The sequence below is a fragment of the Rana temporaria genome, chromosome 3, assembly GCF_905171775.1.
Source record: "Rana temporaria chromosome 3, aRanTem1.1, whole genome shotgun sequence".
Classification (NCBI taxonomy): Eukaryota; Metazoa; Chordata; class Amphibia; order Anura; family Ranidae; genus Rana; species Rana temporaria.
Genome location: NC_053491.1, coordinates 141,819,073 through 141,839,244, shown reverse-complemented (window position 1 = coordinate 141,839,244; position 20,172 = coordinate 141,819,073). Strand labels below are relative to the sequence as shown.

The window sequence follows — 20,172 nt, the reverse complement described above, 5'->3', positions numbered from 1 at the left end:
ATGCATGAAATCATGCAGTTACAAGTCAGGAGCTGCAGTTAATGTTCACCTCAAACACCAGACTAGGCAAAAAATAAAAAGTAAAATGCATTGTAAAGCTGTTTTTTTTTAAGTTTTAAAAAATATTAACATAACAAATATTTCATACTGAACTGCTCTGTGCAATGAGTGTGCACAGAACAGCCCTGATCCTCCGCTTCACGGATCCATGGGGGCACTCGTGCATGTTTGCTTTCGAGCCCCGCTCTGCATCGCCATAAGACTCGCAGAGCGGAGCTCGGCCCCCCTCCTCTGGTCACTTACTGTTATTGATAGAAGCGGGAGACAATGTTGTATCTTAGCCAATGAGAGCCTCTGCTCTTGTGCACATTGCTGGATTGAGATCGGGCTCAGGTAAGTATTTAAGGGGGGGCCTGCATGCAGAAGTTTTTTTTTGCCTAACTGCATAGAGTGAAGCAAGGTAAGAAAACCTACCTTTACAACTACTTTAACTATCAATGGTGAAAACAAAATCCAGTCATTAGCACTTCTGTGAACTAAAGAACTTTAATGGGAGAGGTCAGAGGAGAATGGATAGATTGAGTCAAATTTACAGACTATGGTTACTCAGTTACCTACTCTTTATAACTGTGGTAAGTAAAAGTTGTCAGCAGAGAACCGAAAGCTGAGTGGGCACAGACTCGCCTACACTGGACTACTGAGGCCAGGAAAAATGAAGCCTGGTCTGATGAGTCTCATTTCTGCTGAGGCACACGGACTGTGGACCAATTACCAAATCAGAATGCCACAGAACATCTTTGGGATGAGAAATTCAGTAGTAATTTCTTGATGTATCCAGTCAACAAGGGCCACATGGAATAAGAAAACTTAGTCCACAAAAAAAATAAGATTTTTGTGTGCAAACGCAGGCCCTATCCATTATTATCGTTTTCTAAATAATTGCTTAGTGAGGGTACAGTGGGGCAAAAAAGTATCCTGGTGCAGGTCTACAATTTTGTTTCTGGTGTCCTTTGACAGCTCTTTGGTCTTCACCATAGTGGAGTTTGGAGTGTGACTGTTTGAGGTTGTGGAGAAGTGTCTTTTATACTGATAACAAGTTCAAACAGGTGCCATTAATACAGGTAATGAGTGGAGGACAGAGGAGCCTCTTGAAGAAGAAGATACAGGTCTGTGAGAGCCAGAAATCTTGCTTGGTTGTAGGTGACCAAATACTTATTTTCCACCATAATTTGCAAATACATTTTTTCCAAATCAGACAATGTGATTGTCTGGATTTGTTTCCACATTTTGTCTCTCATAGTTGAGGTATACCTATGATGATAATTACAGGCCTCTCATCTTAAGTGGGAGAACTTGCACAATTGGTGGCTGACTAAATACTTTTTTGCCCCACTGTATATGAGCCCATATTCCTCTGTTCTGGTTTTGGCTATCCATTACAATTTGTTATAGTGTAAGGTAGTGACATGTTGGGTTTATATGGTAAAAACAGATAAATGTCAAAGGTTCCATCTAGTCTGTAACTGCTAAAGGTCAAACAAAATGTTCATTGTTTTTATTAAAGACTTGTCCCTCTGGGAAGTATTTTGTTTATTGCTCTACAGCATTTGTTGAACAGACAACAAAAAATATTGATCATAGATACCAAATGGCAGTACTCCTATAGAAAAACGATTGATAAAATCGGTCAGCTGTTGGTGACAGTAGTAAGTATTGCTGTCCAGTTCTCTACAAATCAGCAGGATAGGGTGATAATCATGACCAGTCTTTGAATAATCTTAAGGTGAAACTAAACACACAGGGGCAGATCCACAAAGCGAGTACGCTGGCGTATCTACTGATACGCCGGCGTACTTTCAAATTTACCACGTCGTATCTTTGTTTTGAATCCTCAAAACAAGATACAACGGCATCTGGGTTAGATCCGACAGGCGTACATCTTCGTACGCCTTCGGATCGAAGATGCAATTCTTCGGCGTCCGCTGGGTGGCGTTCCCATCGTAATCCGCGTCGAGTATGCAAATTAGCTATTTCTGACGATCCACGAACGTACGAGTGGCCGTCGCATTCTTTTACGTCGTCTCTAGACGGCTTTTTCCAGTGTATAGTTAAATCTGCTGTTTCGTGGCGTATAGTTAAACCTGCTATGTTAAGTATGGCCGTCGTTCCCACGTTTAATTTGAAAAAAAAAATTTGTTTGCGTAAGTCGTCTGTGAATCGCGGGATGGACGTAATTTACGTCCAAGTCAAAACAATGACGTCCTTGCGACGTCATTTCGCGCAATGCATGGCGGGAAATTTAGGGACGGCGCATGCGCAGTTCGTTCGGCGCGGGGACGCGCTTCATTTAAATGAAACGCACCCCCTACCCACCCAATTTGAATTCCGCGCCCTTACTCCGTGAGAGATACACTACGCCATCGTAACTTACGGTGCAAATTCTTTCTGGATTCGAACCAAAGAGAAGTAAATTACGGTGGTGTAGCGTATCTCGGATACGCTGCGCCGGGGCAGATCTTTGTGGATCTGCCCCCACACTTGTTTAATTACAGCTGTCGCATGACCCAGATCTTTTCCAGCCTGTCTGCAGGGAAACATAAGTAGGAGGGGCTTCTAGTCCTTTGTTGCTCCTCACTTGTTCAAAAAAATAAAATCCGCCTTTGGACTATAGTGTAAAAAGAAATACAAATACATATGTGTGTGTATATATAATTATACATATATATATATGTATGTGTGTGTGTGTGTATATATATTTTTTTAAACCCTGATGCCCTTTGGGCTGTGCAATGCTCCTGCAACATTCCAACATTTCGTGAATGGTATCTTCAGAGAGTACCTTGACCTATTTTTGATTGTCTGGACAATATTTTGATCTTCTCAGCCTCACTCGAACTCCACCAGGACAATGTCAAGAAAGTACTAAATACTCTGTGAAGTCACGGCTTGTACGCCAAGGCGGAGAAGTGTGAGTTCGAAAAGCAGCCTATTCAATTCTTTGGTCTCACAATCTCCACTGAAGGGACTTTCATTAATCCACAGAAAATTTCAGCAATGGTGGTGGAACGCCTATCAAAAATAGCCAATTTTCTGCCCATGATAGGTACACCATCTGCTGCAGAAACTGCCCATGTGTTTATCAAAGGAATTGTGAGATTCCATGGTTTACCCAATAGCATTAAGGAGTAAAGTTTACCTCCAGGTTTGGAGAGTTCTTTGTAACGGCCTGAAAGTGGAACTCTGCCTTTTATCAGCCTACCACCCCCAGATCAACGGAGTGCACAAACCAAACTTTGGAGCAGTACCTACGCTGATTCCCAGCTTTTTCTCAAGACAATTGGGCTTCTCTGCTTCCACTGCCAGAGTTTGCCTACAACAACTCCTCATTTTCACACTAGCTACCAACCAGTCCCCATTCTGGGCCAATTACGGATTCCGCCCTGCCAGAAACCTTATCTGAATCAGCAGTACCGGCTGTACAGGACAGACTTGCCTTTGTACAATTAAATTGCCAAACCCTCCAAGAATGTATACATAAGGCGCAGTCCAACTTCAAGAGGTTCTTTGACAAAAAACGAAGGGGGAATGCTTCCTTTAAGGTCGGGGATGAGTTATGGCTATCAATTGCCAAACTGAAGGTGTTGTACCCTTCCATGAAGTTGGGGCCAAGATATATTGGTCCTTTTCCAATTAAGCGTAAAATAAACCCAGTGGCCTTCCAATTTTCCCTGCTTGATTCATACAAGATTCATCTGGTCTTTCATGCCTCTCTCCTCTAGCCGGCCTTTCTAGATCCTTTCCCAGGTAGAGTGGAACCACCTCCTCTACCAGTAACTGTTGAAGAGGAAATGGAATACGAGGTAGAATCTGTTCTAGATTTCAGAACATGAGGTAGGCAGATCCAATACTTGATCAAGTGGAAAGGGTATCCTCCCGAAGAGACATTCCTGGGAACCCGAAGCCAATGTACGTGCCTCCAGACTCCTCAGAGTTTCAGGCCAAATACCCACAGAAAATTGCCCAAATGGGCATCCAGAGGCTGCCTGTCAGAGGGGAGCACTGTCGGGACTTTAGGACCCAGCATCTCTACCAGCACTTCACATGGGCCTTTATAAGGAAGCCTGTCCGTGGCTGAAGTTGCTGATTGATCTTCAGCTTGTTACCTGTGTTCTTGTGATTCCTTGCTCCTGTGATCCTTAGTTTCTGACCTGGCTTGTTTCTGACCTGGCTTGTTTCTGACCTGGCTTGTTTCTGACCTGGCTTGTTTCTGACCTGGCTTGTTTCTGACTTATCTCCTGCCTGTCTCGGACCCCTGCTTGTGTAACGTATACCCTCTGCCTGCTTCTCGTGTTTGACCTCGGGTTCCACCTGACTTTGTCTGCTTTGCTTCCCACTTGGTTCCTGATCCCGACTTGTGTTGACTATCCTACTGTCTTAGTGATTCTACAGACCTGTCACATCTCACAGGCGCCACCTGCCTGCAGACTATGTGTTAATCACATCAGCAGTGTTCCTGAGACCACCTGCTAGCAACTCCGCAGGTGACCTGTGCTACTTTGTGCTCGACTCCTCCTGTCTCACCTCCAGGGGAGTCCAGAACTTACCCAAAAGGGAAGCCCTCTCTCCATTGGCCTCCAGCACCTGGTACCTGATGGCAAGGCTTACATCTTTATGCTATGTTAGCATACACAAATTGATGCACAAGAGGAGACAATGTGTTATGGCAGCCTATTTATATTCTTACCGCACCAAAATCACACCAAACAAGAAAAACTTGCACAGATGTGAATAGAAAATTTAATGAAGGTGAGAGTTTTCTCCAACAGGTTGGGGCACTTTAGTTCAGGGGAGCATAGTTTTGAAAATTGAGGATCACAAAGTATTTTGAGGTCTTTCTCATTGTCTGGAAAATTGATGGGAAGAAAAGTCACACAGGAGAATTTTTTCCTCCAAAGAAAAAGCCACTTTGGGGCTATAGACAAGGGAGCAACTAAAAATGACCATTGATCTCAAATCAAGCACAAAATCAAATCAACAAATCAAAACCACCAAAAAAGCAGCAAAGGGACAAATACCGCAACTCCTCAGGGATTGTCAAATGGCCATGCTCTCCCCTGACTGTCGACTCTGCAGCTTTGCTAGATCATGAATTCCATATACTTGCATAATATAAAGTCCACGAAGGGAGTCAATCATTGGGAGACATAGCAAACAGCATGTACAATAACAATCAATGTCCTAATGTGTTTTGCCTAGTCATTAGGCTCCCTATGAGCCTTTTGGTGCTCTACTATTTTCATATGTTCTATTTGTTTAGGCAGCAGAAGGGTTGATTGCCCAAAGAGCTAACAATCAGAGAAATTAAATTTCCCTATCAAACACTGATGTCTCCCTATGAAGTTTGTCATCTTTCCCATCATCCGCTTTTACTATGCTGACACTATGGCTGTTCCGTTGTGCCCCCTTTTATAGTAAGGGGGTTTATTATCGAAAAGCCCCCTCATTGACCCTTCTTAGCCAGCTGGCCATGGTTTTAAAGGCCATTCAGTGCATTATGGTTTAGCACTGGGCTGCGGGAGTGAAGCCGTGCGAGTTCAGCTGAACTCGCACGATTTCACTCCCGCCGGCAGTCCCGATTTCGGCCGCGATTTAAGAGACATCTGTGCAGGTTTCTGCACAGATGTCTATGTAAATCGCGGCCCGAAATCGCAAAAAGTAGTACAGGAACTACTTTTTGAAATCGGTGCAGCGCCGCAGATGCGGCGTCGCACCGATTAGGACAGTGTCATTGGCGGCAAATGCCGTCGATTTGAGATGCGATTTCACATGTGAAATCGCATCTCAAATCGAAGGAAATCGTACCCAGTGTGAACCTGGGCTTAAGGAAATTTGACATAATATTGCTGTGATCGTGAAGTTTAAGGTTGCAGAATTTGCTGCAAACCCATGGTAGTTCTGAATCCAAACCTCATTTTTTGTTACTATCTTTTAGAGAAATTCTTCCTTTGTTTCACAATAAAACTTGATGAACACTACCATGCATAGTTAATTTGTTGATGATAAATTTATGAAAGCTTGCGGCCAAAAGTACCATTACCTTTTCTTTACACAAAAACTGTTTACCATTATTTGCTTTTATTTCTCTTTGGTACATTATACATACATTTTGTGAATTGAGTTTTTGAAAATAACTGAAATAAAATAAAAATATGACCTTGTTATATAAAGTCTATCATTTGTATTATTTTCTCAGAGTTCATTAAAGTGCTACTAAGCCCACAACAGTAAAATCAGTCTGTATATGCAGTAAAGCATGCTTGTTATGCTCACTGTAGAACCTAAAGGGTTAAGCCTGCACATTTGTGTAAAAAGGCTGTTTGAACCTCTCTTCTCTAATCCTCTCTTTCTTCCACTGTCCCAATCCATCTCCTGATGGTACAGAGCCTTGAGGACACTCTTCACATGCTCAGTTTGGTGTGTATTGCTAGATCGTGTTTTTTTTTTCTTAGGATGGTGCTTGTGATCAGCTCAGGGCCAATTAGCACTGTCCAGACATAGGGTTAGGTGCCCTGCAGCCTCATACGACAATCAGGGGAGAAGGAAAACTCCTCCTATAATCTTTATCCAGTGCTTAGATGGACACTGATAGGAGTCACAACATTGCTATATAATGCTGAAGAGAAAAGGTATTTAGCAGTTTATCTTTACTAAATATGTTCGGTTTTCCATGTTCGGTGTACTGTGGGAGACCAGATATAGTGAATGCAGGGTCCTGGGTTTAGTAACACTTTAATCAATTTAGGCAAATTAACGTACCTGTATGTCGGTACTTTGATGTTAAATACTGGGGTTATGGCAGCAGCTAGCTGCCATAACCCCGTTTTTTTTTCAGAAACGATGTACGGTTCTCTTTTTAAGTTAAAAGTGGTCACTTTTTGGGGGGCGGGAGAGGGGAACTAGCCGTGCTCCGGTCGCATCCGCTCTCCTTACTGCATGGATGCCGAGTCAAACGTCACTTCCGCCCAATGCTCTTAAATGGGAATTTTTATTTTATTTTAAAATACATTTATTTTTTTATTGCTTTTTCGTGTAAATATGAGATCTTAGGTCTTTTTGACCCCAGAACTCACATTTAAGAGGTCCTGCCATGCTTTTTTTTATTACAAGGGATGTTTACATTCCTTGTAATAGGAATAAAAGTGACCCAGTTTTTATTTTAAAAAAAGGACAGTGTAAAAATATATTTTTTTTAAGGTAAAATAAATACGATTTTTTTATTTTTTTTTAAAGCGCCCCATCCCGCCAAGCTCTTGCGCAAAAGCAAATGCATGCGTAATTCACACCCGCATATGAAAACGGTGTTCAAACCACACATGTGAGGTATCGCCGCGATCGTTCGAGTCTGAGCAATAATTCTAGCACTAAACCTCATCTGTAGCTCAAACATGGTAACCTGTAGACATTTTTAAATGCTGCCAATGGAGATTAAGTGACGAAGTTTGTCGCCATTCCACGAGCGGGCGCAATTTTGAAGCATAACATGTTGGGTATCCATTTACTCGGCGTAACATTATCTTTCACAATAAAAAAAAATGGGATAACTTTACTGTTGTCTTTTTTTTTTTTTTTTAGTAGTTAAGGAACACAGCTCCTACCTTTCTAAGTGGGTTATACACATTGCCTATGCTGGAACTCAATTTTTTTTTGTTAATGTTACTCTTGAGCTCTCTAGTAGGGATGAGCTTTAGCCACTAAGTGGTGCCGGCCCTTTAGGATGCTTTTTTGTTGTTCCTAACATCATCCTCCTGCAGGTAGTATTATAAACCCACTGCACCTCAATGTGTCAATTCAGTTTTCTTTCTTTTATTTTAATTTTTTCCTAACTTGATTCCATCAGTGTTTCACATGTGTGTGTCATATTGAGGTTGAAGGGTTTACCTACACTTGTAAGCCTGCTTACACTTCCCTGTGGTCATGGCTCCTCATTACTAAATCTCTCTCCAGCTTTCTTCTAATTTCAGTAGCCAATGCAGATGGATCCATTATTCAATTTTACATTTCGGACTGAGATGGTCTGGTCAAAATCAATTTAAAATATGCTTAGCAAAACCTTTACTGTGTGTGTGTGTGTGTGTGTGTTATATGGATTATTTTTTGCATTATTGAGCAGTCCCTATTAATTCCTATGTGTAAACCAAACTCATGGCAACCTTCAGCAGTGCAACGGGGTACAGCTTGCTCATAATGGTGATCAGGGATTTGGCAAGGACATTTTCATTGGAAAGACTGTGTGAGTGAGGATGACACTGAGTGAAAATTGCTCAGTCGAGAAGGATGGAATTTGTCTTGATAGGCAGCACTCAGTGGTTGTGGGGGGAATTGATTAACCACTTGCTTACTGGGCACATAAACCCCCTTCGTGCCCAGGCGAAATTTCAGCTTCCGGCACTGCGTCGCTTTAACTGACAATTGCGCGGTCGTGCGACGTGGCTCCCAAACAAAATTGACGTCCCTTTTTCCCCACAAATAGAGCTTTATTTTGGTGGTATTTGATCACCTCTGCGGTTTTTATTTTTTGCGCTATTAACAAAAAAAGAGCGACAATTTAAAAAAATATATATTTTTTTTACTTGTTGCTATAATAAATATCCAAATTTTTTTTAAAAAAAACAATTTTTTTTCTCAGTTAAGGCCGATACGTATTTTTCGACGTATTTTTGTAAAAAAAAATAAAAAAATCGCAATAAGCAACTGGTTTGCGCAAAAGTTATAGTGCCTACAAAATGGGGGATATATTTATAGGTTTTTTTTTTTTTACTTGTAATGGTGGCGATTTGCGATTTTTTTTTTGTCAGGGCAGTGATATTGCGGCGGACGTATCGGACACTTTTGACACAATTTTGGGACCATTCACATTTATACAGCGATCAGTGCTATAAAAATGCACTAATTACTGTATAAATGTGACTGGCAGTGAAGGGGTTAACACTAGGGGGTGAGGAAGGGGTTAAATGTATTCCCTGGGTGTGTTCTTACTGTTTGGGGGGAGGGGACTGACTGGGGGAGGTGACCGATGCTGTGTCCCTATGTAAAGGGACACAGACCGGTCTCCTCTCTCCGTGACCGCACGTGGAGCTCTGTGTTTACACACAGAGCTCCACGTCCTGCTGTGTTACCGACGATCGCGAGTGTCTGGCGGACATCGCGGCTGCCAGGCACTCGCATCGGCTCCCGAGCGATGCGCCGGGCACGTTGTTTCCCCGCTGCGCGCCCCCAGCGGCGCGCACAGGGAACAACAACAACAGGACGTCCAGGGACGTCCACCCGGCACTTGAGAGCCGCGCTGTGGACGTCTTTTGTCCATAGCGTGGATCCCAAGTGGTTAAAGAACCTATCTCCAAAGGTTGTTTCAACTAACTGCACATATGTGGCATAGCATATATACAGGCTTACACAGTAAATAGTTCTTATTTAAGTGTAGTAATGCATTCAAGATAATAATTTACTCTGCTGAAGTCAGAACAGTAGCCACTTAAAGTGGTTGTATAGTCTTTTTTTTTTTTTACTTTTACCTACAGTTTAGGAGATTTTCCCCTTGCAATGAGCCGCTGAATGTACACAGGGGATTCTCAGCTTAAGGCCCGGCAGACGCCGGACCTTGCCAGAAAGAAGTCACTTACAGCACTGGAGCCGCGATACGCGGAAGACACGCCGAGGGAAAATGTCATCTCCCTCGGCGTGGACCGGCAGAGATACCGACGCCTCGTTTTAAGGTAAGTATTTCATAATGAACTAGTATGCGGTGCATACAAGCTCATTATACTTTTTCCTTACAGGTGGCACAAAAAAAAAAAAAAATGTTGTTGACTATTCAACCGCTTTAAAGACTGAGCCTCTTTCTGAGATTTGGTGTTTCTTTTTTTTTTATAGAAAATTACTTGGAGTCCCAAACATTTTATATATTTTTTACAACACCCTAGAGAATAAAATGGCGATCGTTGCAACACATTCTGTCACACTGTATTTGCGTAGCGCTCTTACAAGTGCACTTTTTGGGGAAAAAAATAAGACAACAGTAAAGTTGACCCAATTTTTTTTTTATATTGTGAAAGATAATGTTACACCGAATATATTGATACCTAACATGTCACACTTCAAAATTTTGCCCCGCTCGTGGAATGGCGACAAACTTTTACCCCTAAAATCCGCCATAGGCGACGTTAAAAAAAAAAAAAAATCTACAGGTTGCATGTTTTGAGTTACAGAGGAAGGCTAGGGCTAGAATTATTGCTCTCGCTCTACTGATCGCGGCAATACCATACATGGGTTGAACACAGTTTTCATATGTGGGTGCTGCTCACATATGCGTTTGCTTCTGCACGTGAGCTTGGCCAGACGGGGCATGTTAAAAATTATTTGTTTTTTTATTTATTTTGCCTTTTATTTTTACACTGTTCTTTGAAGAAAAAATAAATAATAATAATAATTGTGTCACTTTTATTCCTATTACAAGAATTGTAAACATCCCTGGTAATAAAAAAAGGCATGACAGATCCTCTTAATTATAAGATTTGGGGTCAAAAAGACCTCAGATCTCATATTTGCACTAAAATGCAATAATAAAACAAAAAAGTAATTAAATTTAAAGCGGATGTCCGCTGAAAAAAAAAATATTAAAAGCCTGCAGCTACAAATACTGCAGCTGCTGACTTTTAATATTAGGACACTTACCTGTCCTGGAGTCCAGCTTCGTCCGCAGCAAAGGACGAGTGATCGCTCGTCACTCTGCTGGCCCCCCCCCCCCATCCTCGGTGAGGGAACCAGGAAGTGAAGTGTTTCGGCTTCACTGCCCGGTTCCCTACAGCGCATGTGCGAGTCGCGCTATGCCTGCCGATTACATTAACGGGCAGTGAGGCTGCATTAACGGGCAGTGAGGCTGCATTAACGGGCAGTGAGGCTGCATTAACGGGCAGTGAGGCTGCATTAACGGGCAGTGAGGCTGCATTAACGGGCAGTGAGGCTGCATTAACGGGCAGTGAGGCTGCATTGACGGGCACAGTGAGGCTGCATTGACGGGCACAGTGAGGCTGCATTGACGGGCACAGTGAGGCTGCATTCATTGGCACCGTAAAGCTGTATTTGATGGGCAGTGAGGCTGCATTGATGGGCATAGTGAGGCTGCAATCATTGGCACCATAAAGCTGCATTTGATGGGCGCAGTGAGGCTGCACTGATGGGTGCAGTGGGTGTGCATTCATGGGCACCGTAAAGCTGCATTTGATGGGAACAGTGGGGCTGCATTTGATGGGTACTGATATGCTTTATGTTAATATTGTTAAAGTTGTTATTTCTTTTTGGAGCTTAATTCTGCTGAAAACATTTAACAGTGTAATTTCATGAGATAATTTACAAGGGAGTGTTGAGGGGCGGACTTAGAGGTGGGGCAGGTGAGAGGTTGGGTGGGGCAACTGGTGGCGAGTAACTCTTAAGGTCTGGCTAGTGGCTCAGGACTTGACATTTTGAGCCCTGCTAATGACACAGGCTTTAACATCTAGGGTAATCAAAGGGTTAAATGGTTGCCTAGCCAGTGTTTGTGTTTTTACTTATGTGTGCTGCTTTTACTAGAAGAGATGGATTTGTGTCCCTGCTTTGCTGAAACACGAAATCCATCTCTTCCCCCTGTCAGAACAGAACTCTACCTTGTTTACATAGGCAGAGCTCCATTCTAAATCTCTGCCCAACAATTGGCAGGCATTGAGTACCCGCCATTTGCAGATTGGCTTCTGCTATGAATTATCACAGCAGAAGCGGCTCGCCACCTGCAGGCAGATGTGTGGGATCACTTGTATATACGCGATCCTGCGCACAGCTGCCACCCTGTAGTAGTAAAACTGCTATAGGGCCGTCAGCAAGTGGTTAACACATAAAATGCATTAAGGTAAAGAAAACATTTAGCATTTTGAACCACTTTATTATTATACACAAAGAAACATCTGTCTTTTTGTTTATGCAACACCGATCAGCCATAAAATTATGACCACTAACAGGTAAAGTGAAAAACTTTGCTTATCTACTGCATCTTATGGCAAATACTGAAGTCAGAAAACATAAATGAAAGTGACACTTTTGCCCCTTATTTTATATCCTAAAATTGTTAACCAAATATTTGGTTCCAGGTAAGAAATGTTATGGAAGGGACTCGCTTATGTGGCTTTCCATACGTTTACATTAAGTACAGTGGTTTTCCCTAGTTCTGATCCCATCCCCCTCCGCTAACACCTGCTAAGATTAGAATAACTTAACAGAAGCGTGGTTTTCTGAGATTTCGCAGGTTCTTTCACTTTTTCACACATTTTCCTAATTCAGTAGTATGCCCTACATGTGAAATCATGCAGAGAGGATATTCACAGGGCTTACTTTTGGAATCAAAGGACATTTTCTGGTCTTTCTTTTACCCCGGAGAAATGGAAGTGCAAATGTGAGTACTAAGGTTTTCGATTCTTCTCTAGCTGATTGTCTCCGGAGCACACTGATCAGTGCAAGGCTGCATTTCATTAACACAAGGTGACAGGGCACCTGCAAAAGACAGACATCTATTAAACAAATGGCCTCCTCCTGTTCCTGAGGCACTTCAATCCCCAGGAGTACACCTTGTGTGAACACTGAGAGGTAGACAGAATGAAAACATTCATGTTATCCCCACAATCCGCTAAAGAATTCAGCTCTCTTTTTAATTGGTCTTAAATTAGGCATACATTGCATTGGCTTGAGGTTGCCACGAGTCCGCATTCCCATTCAAAAACCTCATTCAGGTGTCAAACATAAAAAAACAGGCAGCAGCCGTATCTGCTCCTAAATACACTTCAGCCACTCCTGTACCACTATTTTAAAAGAAATCCACTGCAGATTGCTTTTCATAGACTGACACAAGTATAAAAGCACCCTAATGCCTTGTACACACGATCAGAATTTCTGATGAAAATAGTCTGACGGAATTTTTTCATTGGATATTCCGACCGTGTGTGGGTCCCATCAGACTTGTTTCCGTAGGAGTTTAAAATAGAACATGTTTTATTTTTTTCTGATGGAAAAAAATTCTATCGGAAATTCCGATCGTCTGTGTGGAACTCTGACGGGAAAAAAAATCCATGCATGCTCAGAATCAAGTCGACACATGCTCGGAAGCATTGAACTTTATTTTTCTTGGCTCGTCGTGGTGTTTTACGTTACCGCGTTTTGGACGGTCGTAATTTGGTCTGACCAAGACAGCTTGAACGAAATTCCTACAGAAAATTCCATCAGATTTTATCCCATAGGAAATTCTGATCGTGTGTATAAGACCCCTTTCACACTGACATGTTTTTCAGGCGTTTCAGCGCTAAAAATAACGCTGCTATACCGCCTGAAAAAATCGTGCCCTGCAGGCTTCAATGTGAAAGCCCGAAGGCTTTCACACTGAAGCCGTGCGCTAGCAGGACCGCTCCAAAAGTCCTGCTAGCCACATCTTTGGAGTGGGGTGTTTACCGCTCCTATACCGCTCCTTCCCATTGAAATCAATGGGAAACTGCGGTAATACCGCCCGCAATGCGCCTCTACAGGTATTAACCCTTTTTTGACCGCAAGCGGGGGTTAAAACCGCACCGCTAGCGGCCGAGTATCGCGGTAAATACGACGGTATAGCAATGCTAAAATCGCGCCGCTATACCGCCACCGCACCTCCACTGCCCCGTGTGAAAGGGGCCTAAGTGTTAGTATAAAATAAAAAAAAGGTAAAAAAGAACCTCAGGAGTTGCTAACAGTATTAAGTATGTCTTGTGCTTGGGGCCTGGTTACACATGTAGCACTTAAACATGGCAGACATATATTAGTAAATATAATACTTACAAAAAATGAACCACTTCAATACCAGGCACTTTCGCACCTTTCTGCCCAAGCCAATTTTCAGCTTTCAGCGCTGTCACTTTTTAAATGACAATTGCGTGGTCATGCTACACTGTACCCAAACAAAATTTTTTCCAACAAATAGAGCTTTCTTTTGGTGGTATTTGATCACCTCTGCATTTTTTCGTTTTTGCAAAACTAATAAAAAAAGACTGAATTAAAAAATAAAATAACGTTTTTTCTTTGTTTCTGTTATAAAATGGTGTAAATAAGTAAGTTTCCTCCTTTACTGATGGGCACTGATAATGCGGCACCGATGAGGTTGCACCAATGAGATGGCAATGATAGGCGGCACTGGTGGGTGACCACGCTTGTTACCTGTATAAAAGATACCTGTCTACAGAAATTAATCAGATTCCAATCTCTCCACCATGGGCAAGACCAAAGAGCTGTCCAAGGATGTCAGGGACAAGATTGTAGACCTACACAAGGCTGGAATGGGCTACAAGACCATCACCAAGAAGCTTGGTGAAAGGGTGACAACAGTTGGTGTGATTATTCGCAAATGGAAAAAACACAACATAATTGTCAATCTCCCTCGGTCTGGGGCTCCATGCAAGATCTCACCTTGTGGAGTTTCAGTGATAATGAGAATGGTGAGGAATCGGCCCAGAGCTACACGGGAGAATCTTGTCAATGATCTCGAGGCAGCTGGGACCAAACTCAACAAGAAAACAATTGGTAACACACTACATCATGATGGACTGAAATCCTGCAAGGCCCCCCTGCTCAAGATATCACATGTACTGGCCTGTCTGAAGTTTGCTAATGAACGTCTGAATGATTCAGAGGAGAACTGGGCGAAAGTGTTTTGTAATCAGATGAGACCAAAATCAATCTCTTTGGCATCAACTCAGCTCGCCATGTCTGGTGGAGGAGGAATCCTGCTTATGACTCCAAGAACACCATCCCCACTGTCAAACATGCAGGTGGAAACATGTTTTGGGTGTGTTTTTCTCCTAAGTGGAGAGGACAACGTCACCACATCAGAGGACCGATGGATGGGGCCATGAACTGTCAAATCTGGGGTGAGAGCCTCCTTCCCTCTGCCAGGGCGATGAAAATGGGTTGTGGATGGGTATTCCAGCATGACAATGACCCAAAACACGCAGTCAAGGGAACAAAGGAGTGGCTCAAGAAAACACATTAAGGTCCTGGAGTGGCCAGACCTTAATTCCATAGAAAATATGTGGAGGGTGCTGAAGGTTCAAGTTACCAAGCTTCCACCTTAAACCCTAATTTCTTGGAGAGGATTTGCAAAGAGGAGTGGGACAAAATCCCTCCTGAGATGTGTGCAAACCTGGTGACCAACTACAAGAAACGTCTGACCTGTGTGATTGTCACAAGTGTTTTGCCTACAAGTACAAAGTCATGTTTTGCGAAGGGGTCACATACTTATTTCACTCATTAAAATGCAAATCAATTTATAACTTTTTTTAAATGTATTTTTCTGGATATTTTGTTGTTATTCTGTCTCTCATTGTTCAAATAAACCTACCAGTAAAATTATACAGTCTGATCTTTGTCAGTGGGCAAACGTACAAAATCTGCAGGGGATCAAATACTTTTTTCCCTCACTGAAACTGTATGAGATTTGCAGTGCGTTTTGTAGCACTTTCAAGAATACTATAATGTTTTCATACACTTAAATCTCTTGTAATGTTTGCAATAAACAATTCATGTTGAATTAGGAGTATTATGGGAGCATTTCCAAAAACTACAGTTAGGCCTTGTACACACGATCAGTCCAAACTGATGAAAACGGACTGAAGGTCCGTTTCATCGGTTAACCGATGAAGCTGACTGATGGTCTGATGTGCCTACACACCATCAGTTCAAAAAACGATCGAGTGCAACGCGGTGACGTAAAACACAACGACGTGCAGAGAAAAATTAAGTTCAATGCTTCCAAGCATGCGTCGACTTGATTCTGAGCATGCGCGGTTAGGCGTCCATCGGTCAAATTTTAAAGCAAGTTCTATTTTTTTTGACCGAAGGATAACTGACCGATTGCGCCCACACACGGTCCTTCAGGCTGTTTTCATCAGTTTGGACTGATCGTGTGTACGCGGTCTAAGAGGTGAAATCATTTGCTGCATGCAAAGGGGTTTCAAACACCAAAACCTAGTATGAACAGTCCCAAATTAAAATGATGCCGATTTTGTGAACAAGCTTGTTGCCATTGTTTCTGCCCTTGTAACTACTGGACAATACTTACAAACACTTTGGGCCAAATCCACAAAGATTGTGCGTAACTTAATTTTTTCCATTTAAGTTACACTGCCTTAAAATTTCTACCTAAGTGCCCGATCCACAAAGCACTTACCTAGAAATTTTGGGCTGTGTAACTTAAATTCCGCCGGCGCAAGGCGTTCCTATTTTCATGGGGGCGATTCCCATTTAAATTAGGCGCGCTCCCGCGCCGGCCGTACTGCGCATTTTCCCGACGTGCATAGCGCGAAATTACGTTACGCCGAGCTTTGTGGATCGCGTCGGGTCAATAAAGTTGCGTCGGGAAAAAAAAAAGATACGGCGGGAAAAAAATAAAAAATAAATAAAAAAAATCGCGTCGCTGGACAGAAGGGTCTGCTTTTACATGGTGTACTAACTTTACACCTTGTAAAAGCAGCCCTAATTTTGCGTTTGCAAACTAAAACTTACGGAGAAAAAACGAAGCTGAAAAGCTTTGTGGATCTCCGTAAGTGCTAATTTGCATACCCGAGGCGGCATTTCGACACGAAATGCCCCCAGCGGCGGATGCGGTACTGCATCCTAAGATCCGGCAGTGTAAGTCCCTTACACATGCCGGATCTTCTGCCTAACTATGGAAAACTGATTCTGTGGATCAGTTCCATAGTTAGGAACAGGGATACGACGGCGTAACAGCAGTTACGCCGTCGTATCCCTTTTGTGGATTTGGCCCTTTTTTCTTAATTGAACTTTAACGTACACTGGAGGGGTGTTCAGGTACAAGGGTTATGCTGCTACCTTGAAGAGATTGGATACTGGTAAACAAGAGCTGTAAAGACAGCCCAATGTAATCCCTCCCACTCCCAGCCTGCTTCAGTTTTTGCTAGTGTCACAGGTGATCAGACAATCTTTCTGCTCTGAGAAAAGCAATCCGCTTTTACATTTCTCAGTACTTCAACTGTCCTTGTGACGGACTTGCATTGTTTAAAGACCCTATGGATCTATGGGATCTCAGGATCCTGGTTCAATGCTGAGGGATCCTTCTGTCCAACAATTGTGGTCCTTCTTTATTGTGTTGACATGGATACTATTAGCAAAATATCGAGATTAGGCCTTTTCTTGGTACACGTGTAGGACCCTTTGGCTCAAATGTTAGTTTTCTGAGCTTCAGTGCAAGGAAAGCCTTTTGGGTATGCTCTTTGATTGGCCCTGCCTCTTTGACCAATCCCTGAAATATTTTATTAAGGAGGGAAAAGTACCCTTTTACCCCAAAAAAAGATGATGAAACCCCCTTCTGGGAAAACACTCTGCTGTACCGTTCTGCCATAAGTCCTAAGCCTGGAATTCCTCCAGTCCTCCTCTAAATGCGTTCCTCTGGTCCAGAGACTACAAGCTGAAATTTCAAGTCTCTTCTTCCATCCAACTTCATGTTGTCAACATCTCTGCTTGCTACAAAACTGAGGCAGGCTGGGAATGGGAGGGGGTTATACTGGGCTGTTCTTTAATGCTTGTACCATTGTCAAGTCTCCTGAAGGCAAGAACATAACCTTATGTACCTCAGTACTCATCTTGTGTACCGTATTAGACTCCAATAATTTTTTATCCAGTTAATATGAAATCTATTTTCGTGAACTGGCCCTTATCAGCAGAATCTGTTGCTGTTGAACAGCACAGCGGGACTCAGAATTATTGGAGAGATTGCATCCCTCAGATGCTTTTAAAGGAGAAGTTTGGCTGAGCTTTTTCTATGGGTCACAGGCATGCAGTTGGTTTTGCACTCCTGTGACCCATTTTTCAGCAGAGAACGGTCTGAAGTTCGGTCACTGGAATCGGTCTAGGTACCGCGTCATCATGACAAAGTCTGGATCCGCTAGGTGCCTTTACTGATGCCTGTCTCGGCTTCCCAGTGAGCTGCTGAGAGACTGAGATGGCCGCTCCCCACCCCTACACAGCTCGACGCTCCAGTAAGCGTGGAAGATCAGAGAGGAGAGCTCCTGATTGACAGTCAGCAGCTCTTCGCTCTGGGATCTGTGAGACCCGAGCCATCTGCAATCTTCGATCGCTCGGTTTTCTCAGTGTGGAGGCAGTGGGGGACAGATGTAGCATCGGACTGATGCTACAGCCACCTAGGTACATATAAATTGGTAAAAAATCTAAACAAAAGCATACTTCTCTTTTAATAAATGAGCCCATAGGTTTTTCTTGCGGGAGAATATAAAATGCTAAAAATAACTAAATATAAATGACTACAGATATTTGTAGAAGCTATTTTGAGAAAGTCCAATTCCCCATCTTGCCACCAGAGTCAGCACTCTGGCCCTCCAACGATCTTTGGCGTGTTGGACTGAAGGGGGTCGGGAGTGGCTATCTCAGTGTCCCAGAAGCACGCAGAGAGGCTAAGCCAGCTGCTGGTCAGGCATGTAGATGGATCTTGACATTATTGTCAGGATCCCTGCAGAGCCTGGACCAGCTCTGTGCTGTTATGGGCTTTAGTTAATTGTTGGCTGAATCTGGGTTACAGGAGTGCACTTTTGTGACCTACAGGGGAAGAATGGCCAAAAAGAGCTTTGGCCATACGTCTCCTTTAAGGTGTTTAATGAGATTCACTGCATTTGTTTTATTTGGTGTGCAGTTCGTGTCTTCCTAACAGCTGTATATAAAAAAATGTATACAGTATGAATTATAAATGAAAAGAAAATATACCTATTTGATATCCTGGTGGAAAAAGTAGGATTGCAATGAATGGGCTACGCTGCTGCACATCTATACATTGATTGTGCTGATGTTTGAATGGCTGAATTGATCCTAGAATGCTGGTATTTTTAGATAAAATCTTTCCAGTCTACAGGTATAACTGCTTGGCTTAATTTTGCTTCACCTTATATTATGCAAACAAGATTTCCATTTTATAATTAAAGCAAAACTATAAGATGCTAAATACATAATTGCAATATACTGTATATGTTAATGTTTTACTTGCCAGTCTTTCTTGAGGTTCACTCCCACCCTTGCATACAGCATAGCATTGTCCCCATCCTCACTTTCCTTTACTGTAAGTAAAGTTTAAAGTAGTATGGCTATCTCCTGCCGTGTACAATATAATGGTTAGCAAGGGAGCAGAAGCACACTGGGGAGGTCATCATTTTATGCTCTGCTTTTCTCTGCCTTTTTGTTTACTCTTTTATAGAATGGGCTTGCGGTGCTGCTGCTGCTGCCTCTCTTCCTGCACTATACAGAATTCTGACTAGTATATGTACTATTTCAAATACATTATGGAATTGTATTTCAATACATAACCGCATTTTTATTTCTTCTTTAAAGCGACCCTGCTAGGTTCCTAAAAATGGTAGTTGAAAGGTTCCTGCAAGAAAAGGGGTAATATAATCTCATCTCCCACCTTCTCAATATTCCAGCATCACAGCCTCACCAGTCTCTTAAGGCTTAGACAATTCTGGAAGCGTCATATACATGTGTCCCCTGGCGTATGCTGCAGCTTCCAGCCCATTTGTCATGATGTGGCTTACGATCAATTTGCCATGATTGTCCTACAGTGATGTAAACACGAGGTATATGCCCTTTGCATGCCATACCGGAAACAATCCTAAGAGTGTTGCAACAATTTACAATATAATATGGATAAGATATGTCTAAGATTGTTTCAACGTGCAAAGCTCTTCTTTTTTTGCATGATCACTTCAACAATCCAGCACTGCACAGGGGACCGTTCATGCCTAAAGTGTCCTTGTGAGGCCCACAAATGTTGTCTTTTTATGCGATTATGTAATAATGAAGTTTTTTCCCTTTGAAACAAGCTTGTTGGTGTACGGACGACATATCTTATTCTCTATAGGAATGTAGAGATCAGATTAAAAACGACAGAATGCAGCGGGTGATGCAGACGTCTAAGGCCGCGTACACACGGTCAGTCAAAACCGATGGAAACGGACTGAAGGACCGTTTCATCGGTCCAAACCGATGGTGTGTGGGCCCCATCAGTCAGTTATCCTTTGGTCAGAAATGTTAGAGCTTGCTTTAAAATGT

The 20,172-nt window shown here is 42.7% G+C and overlaps 1 protein-coding gene across 1 annotated transcript in view; it reads left to right on the top strand.

The window, feature by feature from the left end:
• Positions 1–20,172, top strand: part of COG5 (component of oligomeric golgi complex 5) — a 480,035-nt gene that overhangs the window by 124,137 nt on the left and 335,726 nt on the right. The window lies entirely within an intron of this gene.